Consider the following 7616-nt stretch of genomic DNA (forward strand, 5'->3'; position numbering starts at 1 on the left):
TGCAAATATAACGACACATACCCCTATTAAAATTAATTGAAATAATTCCAAAATAACCTTAAAATTTTATAACTGTTCCAAAATTTATTAAATACAAATTTTGATATTTTTAACCCATTTTTTTAGAATGCAACTTATATCGGCTTTTAACGATAAAGCGAATCAACGCACGGATAAAATTAATCCTAAAAATTCCCAAAATAATTTTAAAATTCCCGAAATATTCCAAACTTAAATAAATATGAGTTTCATAATTTTTAAAGAATTTTGGAATTAAATACGGATTTTATAAATAAATGAAATCAGAAAATCATACAGGGCTAAATAATTGATGAAATATTGATTTCTAAATTTTTTAAAATCCCAAAAATAATTATTGTAATTATAAAGTCATAAAAATAATTTTAAAGATAATTTAAATATTTATGAAATTAAATTTTCAATAAAATCACTTTTAAAGACAAAAACAAAACGATACGACTCAGTAATTAATAATACAAATAATCCTCAATCACAACTGAGTCCCACACAATTAATATTACATACAACACATAGTAGACAAAATATCCATCCAATCCCTAATAATACTAAACGAACTTCAATTTACCGATATCAATAAAATGATCGGTTTTCAAATAAACTTTTGAAAATAATACATTTAAGGAAATATTTTCAGATATTAACAAGGATCGATATAACACTTAACAATTATCATATTACCATTTAATAACACAAACTCGTCAAATAGGAATAAAATATCCCCAATTGTATTCCTTCTAAATCAGAAAATCACATAAACATATTCAAATAATAATAATAATAATAATTCTGAAAATACGGGATATCACAGATCATCCGTCGGGTTACCTTGTTGATCATCCATCGAGTGGCATTGTTGTTTATCCGTCGGGTAACTATCTGGCACTTGACTTTATTTCATTTATACAGAATTACAAGACATCATCTATGTACAATTAATCAACCTATTCTGCATATCTAATTTAAGTCAACATGACTTGAGTGCTACTACAGAATCTAAACAAGGTGTATGTAGAAATGTGCTACAAACTCATTATTACACAAGCTATTCACTCGATGGATAATTGATCATCATCCGTCAGGACTATATTAAGTCATCCGTCGAGACTATATTCCTTATCCGTCGAGTGTTACATTTTTCACTAAGTAAAATCTACTAAAGTGTTTTGTTAATGAAATCATCAAGTTCACAACATAACCACAACAATCTCCCCCAATTTATGTCTACTGGAATTGTAGCCATAAATTAAGAGAAAATTGATGATAACAAAATACCCTAATAATACAACTTTAAAAGTAAGTAGATAAAACTGTAAAGTGCTTCAAGTAACAAAATTCACAAAGATTAGCTCACAGTCATTTTCAAGGTGCTCCTCTAGCCTGAGCAGTTTAATCTAATTCCTTGAAGGTCTGGATCTCTTTCCAAGCTTTTTGTTGTTTTCTTCTATCTAATTTTGAAGCTGTTTGTGGAATTCCAGTTCATCAGATTCTGAGAGATTTAGCTTTTCTTGCATTTCCAAAAGAGTCTCATTGCTAGAGATGCTCAATTGATCTTCTAATCTGAAAAATCTTCTAACTCCTTTGTCATCCATGAACTCCATCAGCCAGTAAGGCCTTAGATGCACTCTTCTCCCTGTGTAAGGTATAGTTAGAGTCTTTGGGAGTGCATCTTTAGCTCTAATACTCCTCAGTTCTTCAATCTTCTTTAGAACAAGTCTTCTTGCAGTTACATTGAATCCAAAGTTCTTCTTGAATGATGAATAAACCTTTATCAGCACAGATTGGCTTTCTTGAAGGATCCTGTGAAGTGGCCATTAAATCTTCCTTCCTCCCTTGTACTTGAAAACTAACCTTTCAGGTAGATTCCTGTAGGCATCAATCCCTCTAACTTCTTCCAGTTCATCTAGATAGAGATTTAAATAAGAGAATTCCTTGATGTCACATAAGTACATGTAATCTCCCTTGTTGACTTTGGATTGAGCTTTGATTAGAGATTTGGATTTAAGAGGGGACAGCTTTACTTTCTTGACTGCTCTTGACTTTGTTCTCTTTGGCTTGTTAAGGATTGGAAAATTGAAGTCAAGAATTGGTAGACTTTCCCAGTCTATTGGTTCATTCTTAGGCACAATAGGTTCACCATGAATGTTCCCGTAAGGATCCACCACCTTAATGTCTTCAAATACCACTGAGGGTTTTGATGCTAGAGTTGTAGTTGGAATGGATTCCTTGGGAATCTGATCCTCCAATTCCTTACCAACAAAGTTCAATTTTCTTTTGGTTCTTTTGGCCAATTCCTTGTATCTGTGAGATTTCATCTGTTGTGGTTCAACTTGCTTCTTTGGATCTTGAGATTCAGTGATTTCAGATGGCTGAGCAGGAATTTGTTGTGCTGGTTTCACAGCTTGTAGCTTGGCCAAGATAGCAGCTTGCTCTTTCTTTTGTTTAGCCTTTTTAGCATCTAGAGCAGCTTGCTTCTTTTCTTGCTTCAATCTTGCCTTTTCTTCTCTCTTTGCTTCAGCAAATTGAGGATGTCCAACCACCACACAAATTTCTTTACCATTTCTGAAAACTTTAGAAATTCTCCTTTTCAAAGCTGAATCAGCTGGATCATTGTAGAAGGAAATAGATCTTGACAACCATTTCTTCTCATTAGGCTTTGGTATCTCATACACTGTATCGAAAGGGTTCTTTAGTGATGATTTTGGATAGTTCACCCTTGGCTTCAAAAGTACTTCAGCCTTTGGAGATTTGATGCAGGATGGCTGTCCTCTTTCCAGATAGTTCATGCTCATTTTATTCACAGAGAATCTCCTGACTTGAGAGTGATGAATGGCTGACTTTTCTGGCTTCTTTGCTAGCCCAAACTTCTTTTGAATGTCCTCATTAATTTTCTCCCAGTTGATTGGAATCAACTGCTCCTTTTCAGCTGCTCTTAAATTGGCTGCTGCTTCATTTATCAGATCAATGCTATCTTTGGCTGGTGGCTTGGTAAAAGTAATTGAAGGCACAATTACTTTGCTAACTTCAATGTTGAGCACTTTTTGCTCCCCCTCACTCCTATAATTCTCTTTCTCCCCCTTTTTGTTATCAGCAAGTTGAGTAGAGGAGATCTGTGCAACCACTAGTTTCTGAAGCAAGTCTGTCTGTTGAGCTTGGTGTAGATGAATTGTTGTAAGAGAGGCTTCCATTGTTGACATTCTTGTATCTAAGGCATCTATCTTTGTGGCAAGATCAAAATTTTTCCTGAGTTGTCTCTTGATGTCAAGCATTGTAGCTTCTGGAAGTTTAGAGTCCATTTTATCAGAAATGGCCTTTTTTATCTCATCAATATCACTTTTGATAGTGTTGACATCTCGAGCATATTGAAAACCTTAAATTTGTTGTAGTTGCAGAGAAGCAAGATGTGCTTGAAGGAGCTTTTTGGTGTTGGCATTTGTGGTGGTTTGGAGAGCAGAATTTGTCTGATTTATGAGTTGAATCAGGGTTGTCTTGAAGTGGTGTTCATCACAGTGCTTTGAAAATGCCCAAGATGGCATGCCTGATCTTAAACTAGAGCCTACTTCTCCCCCTATGTCCAATGGCTCTTCTTCACTATCAACACCTTCACTTCCAAAGAATTCTTCTGAACCACCAGTCTCATAATCAACATCACCAGCTGTAGAGGGAAAGTTATGATGGCATCCTTAGCTCTTAGCATTGACTGTGTGGTGTGCACCAAGTTAAGCATCATTTCTGCATTGTCATTGCCCTGTTCAGCTAGAAGTTGATATGCTGGAACAGGGTGAGTAAATGTCTCAGCATCAAGGAAGGTAGAATCTATAACAGCTTGAGGTTGCTGAGATAGTCCCTCCCTATCTGCATCCTGGACATTCATTAACTCATTTGCAATGACATCTACCCTTATATCTCCAGTATCTGCATGTCTCTCATTATCTCTCTGTTGTTGCATCAAGGTCTCACCTTGGCTCCCCACCCTCACACGCTCACCTTCACCATCTAAGGTGGGACTCCACACACTCTCTTTTGCCAATCCTGAAGAACTGGATTGCATATTTTCACTCTTTTCCTCTCCTTTTTCCTGGGAGAAACCCAGACTCTCACTCAGTTCACTCCCTTCCCTCAATCCTAGGAGTGATTGTACTACCACTAAGTCTTCTGCACTTGAGATAATTGATGAAATTGAAAGCTGTGCAGAGACACTCGACAGATAAGGGATATCCGTCGAGTTAGCAGTTTGACTATCTGACGGATAACTGCTGTTAAGCTTATCCGTCAGGATACAATCACTACTCGACGGATGAACAATATCTATCGAGAGAGTAGGAATAAATGAGTTTGGAGTGGAAACTATAGTGGACTCTGTGCAGATTGATGAAAATTTTGGCACAGATGTCTCACCAGTTCCTGAAAGAATTGGAAAGTGAGCCAACAAATCATCCAAAAGATGATGCTCACTTGCACTAGATTTTGGCTTCCCCAACAGAGTTAAAGAACGGGAATCAGGAATTGATGTGTTGATCATATCCACATCTAGAGAGTTTGTGGGAGAATTTGGTGTTTGGGGTGCTTCTATTACTAAAGATTTTGGCTGTGACTCCACATTTATTGGAGCCACATCAAATTGACTTTGAAAAAGTGTAGTGACTGTGTCTTTAGCACCAGTTTACACAGTGTGTGAACCCTGTGCATTCCCAAGGGTTTTTTGTTTCTTCTTTCTAGTATAGGTTTGGGGTGAGCTTGTGTCCCTTACCCTTTTGGCCTGTGCTATTGGCTGAGAGCTTTATTCAATAATCACATCCTTTTGGGAGGATGCAACTAGCAATGAGCTTATTTCCTTATTAAGCACTGCAGTCTGTTGGGAAACTTCAGTGTGGCTAGGCTGGGAAACACTCACCTCTCCAACCTTATCCTTAGGGTTTCTTTTATGTTCACCCTGTCCCTCACCTACCTGACCCACCTTCACACTCCCCTCTTTAAATTTGGTGGATTTTGCAACTGATATCTTTTGAGAGATGCCAGAGGGGGCTTTCTTTGACTTGGATTTAGAAATTTTGGATTTGGTAGCTTGGGTAGGCAACTGTTGGGTTAATGACACAGTTGCCATAGCTACACTAGAATGCAAAGAAATTTGTGAGGTTGGAAGAGGAGAGACAGATGAACTTACCTCACTTACCAGAGGTGCTTCCATTACAGGGAAATAGAAGAGTGGCACCTCTTTGTGATGGTTTGCCCTGTTCAAATCTGCAATAATTCTTCTCTCTTGAACCCAAAAATCTAGTTTGTTGGTTGGGTTCTCAAGCACAATTCCCTCAGAGAGGTGGTTAGCTAGCATCATGAAGAATCTAGCATAGTAAACATTTTTACCCCTCTTATTTAACTCACCTAACTTAAACCCCAACTCAAACAAAACAAGATCACTAAAGTTAAAGTACTTATCAGTAACTAGCATGTAAAGCATACAGATATTGACAGAATTAAAATTACTGATTTTACTAGAGAATACCTTAGTAACTACATCGCATAGATAACTCCATTCCTTCCTAAGACCCAACCTCCTAATTTCACTTAACTTAGAAGTAGAGAGTGTATAGTTCATGGATTTAAGCATGTTAATAATGTCCATGTCTGTGTGTGGTGAAGTTACAGTATTATCAGGAATCTTGAAACATGCTTTAATAACATCACTATTAATACAGAATTTCTTACCTTTAATAGTGAGTGTGATGGTCTTATCAGTTGATTTGTATACAGTAGTTGACCATATTTCTTCAACAACCTCACAGAAGATGGTGGGTGATTCTAGCATGGCATAGTTGAGTTTGCAGTTCTTCACAAAATCCATCATTTTGTGGTAGTCACCAGACTGTTGAATCCCCTTGTTTACTAGAGCCGTGAAGTTGTTCTTCTCATAGATGAATCCAGTTTATGACATGATCTTGACAACTGGTGCCATTGTTAGAGAGTGGAAATTGCAGAGATAGAGATGATAATTGCTTTTGAGAAAGAGAGAATTTAGAGCAGATGATTTGAGAGTGATAAAAGAAAAGCAATGAAAATGAATTATGCTTTTATACTATCTCAAAAATAACTGTCAAAAATAATAAAGTAAAATAAAGTAACCATTAAGAATTGCCCAAAATAGCCGTTTAAAAATAAACTGTAAAAATTCCTTCAATTATCCATCGTGTTATACTTGCAAACTGTAAGTATACTCGATGGATAATGTTCAGGGAATCAACGGCTAAAAATAGGACAATTCGACGGATGAGGATAAATCAGTTATCCGTCGAGTCATAAAATATTCCCGAAAAATAATTGGTTTTATTAATAAAATGTATACCGACGGATGATCAAACTCGATGGATAATGATCATCTGTCGAGATATAGATTTTGACTTAGCCAAAATTTAATCCAAGACTGAAAAATTAATTAAGTTTCAGGCTGCATTACAACTTGTAAATTATCTGAAAAAATTTAGGAATAATTTAGCATACCTAACTCACTTACCAACCTTGAAAAAGTGGATTCATCCAGTGGCTTGGTAAATATATCTGCAAGCTGCTTTTCACTTGGAACAAAATGTAGTTCCACAGTACCATTCATTATATGTTCCCTTATGAAGTGGTACTTGATGTCTATGTGCTTTGTCCTTCAATGCTGTATTGGAATTACAGTGATGGCAATTGCACTTGTGTCATCACAAAAAATTGGAATCCTTTCAACTTGCAAACAATAGTCAAGAAGTTGGTTTTTCATCCACAAAATCTGTGCACAACAACTACCAGCAACAATATATTCAGCTTCAGCTGTAGAAGTAGAAACTGAATTTTGCTTTTTACTGAACCAGGACACAAGCTTGTTTTCTAGAAATTGATAGGTTCATGTTGTACTTTTTCTATCAATTCTACAACCTACATAATCTGCATCTGAATAACCAGTTAGATCAAAGCCAGAATCTCTAGGGTACCAAATGCCATGTTTTGGTGTTCCCTTGAGATATCTGAAAATTCTCTTAATAGCTATCAAGTGAGATTCTCTAGGATCAACCTGAAATCTAGCACACAAACATGTAGCAAACATTATATCTGGCCTACTAGCTATTAAGTACAGACGTGAGCCAACCATGCCCCTATAACTTGAAATATCCACAGACTTTTTAGTAGTGTTTAATTCAAGCTTAGTTGCAGTGGCCATGAGAGTTTTTGCAGATGTGCAATCCATTAGATCAAACTTCTTTAAAAGATCATAAATGTATTTAGTTTGACTAATGAATATTCCATTACTAACTTGCTTAACTTGCAAACCAAGAAAGTAAGTTAGTTCTCCCATCATACTCATTTCATACTTACTTTGCATCAATTTGGCAAACTTTTTGCAAAGTTTTTCATCTATAGAGCCAAAAATAATGCCATCTACATAAATTTGAACAAGTATACTAGAGCCATTAACATTTTTAAAGAAAAGAGTTTTATCTACAGTACCTCTAGTGAAGTGATTCTCTAAAAGAAACTTTGACAAAGTGTCATACCAGGCTCTAGGTGCTTGCTTCAGTCCATAAAGTGCTTTCAAAAGATAG

The sequence above is a fragment of the Apium graveolens genome, chromosome 2 (assembly GCF_009905375.1).
Source record: "Apium graveolens cultivar Ventura chromosome 2, ASM990537v1, whole genome shotgun sequence".
NCBI lineage: Eukaryota > Viridiplantae > Streptophyta > Magnoliopsida > Apiales > Apiaceae > Apium > Apium graveolens.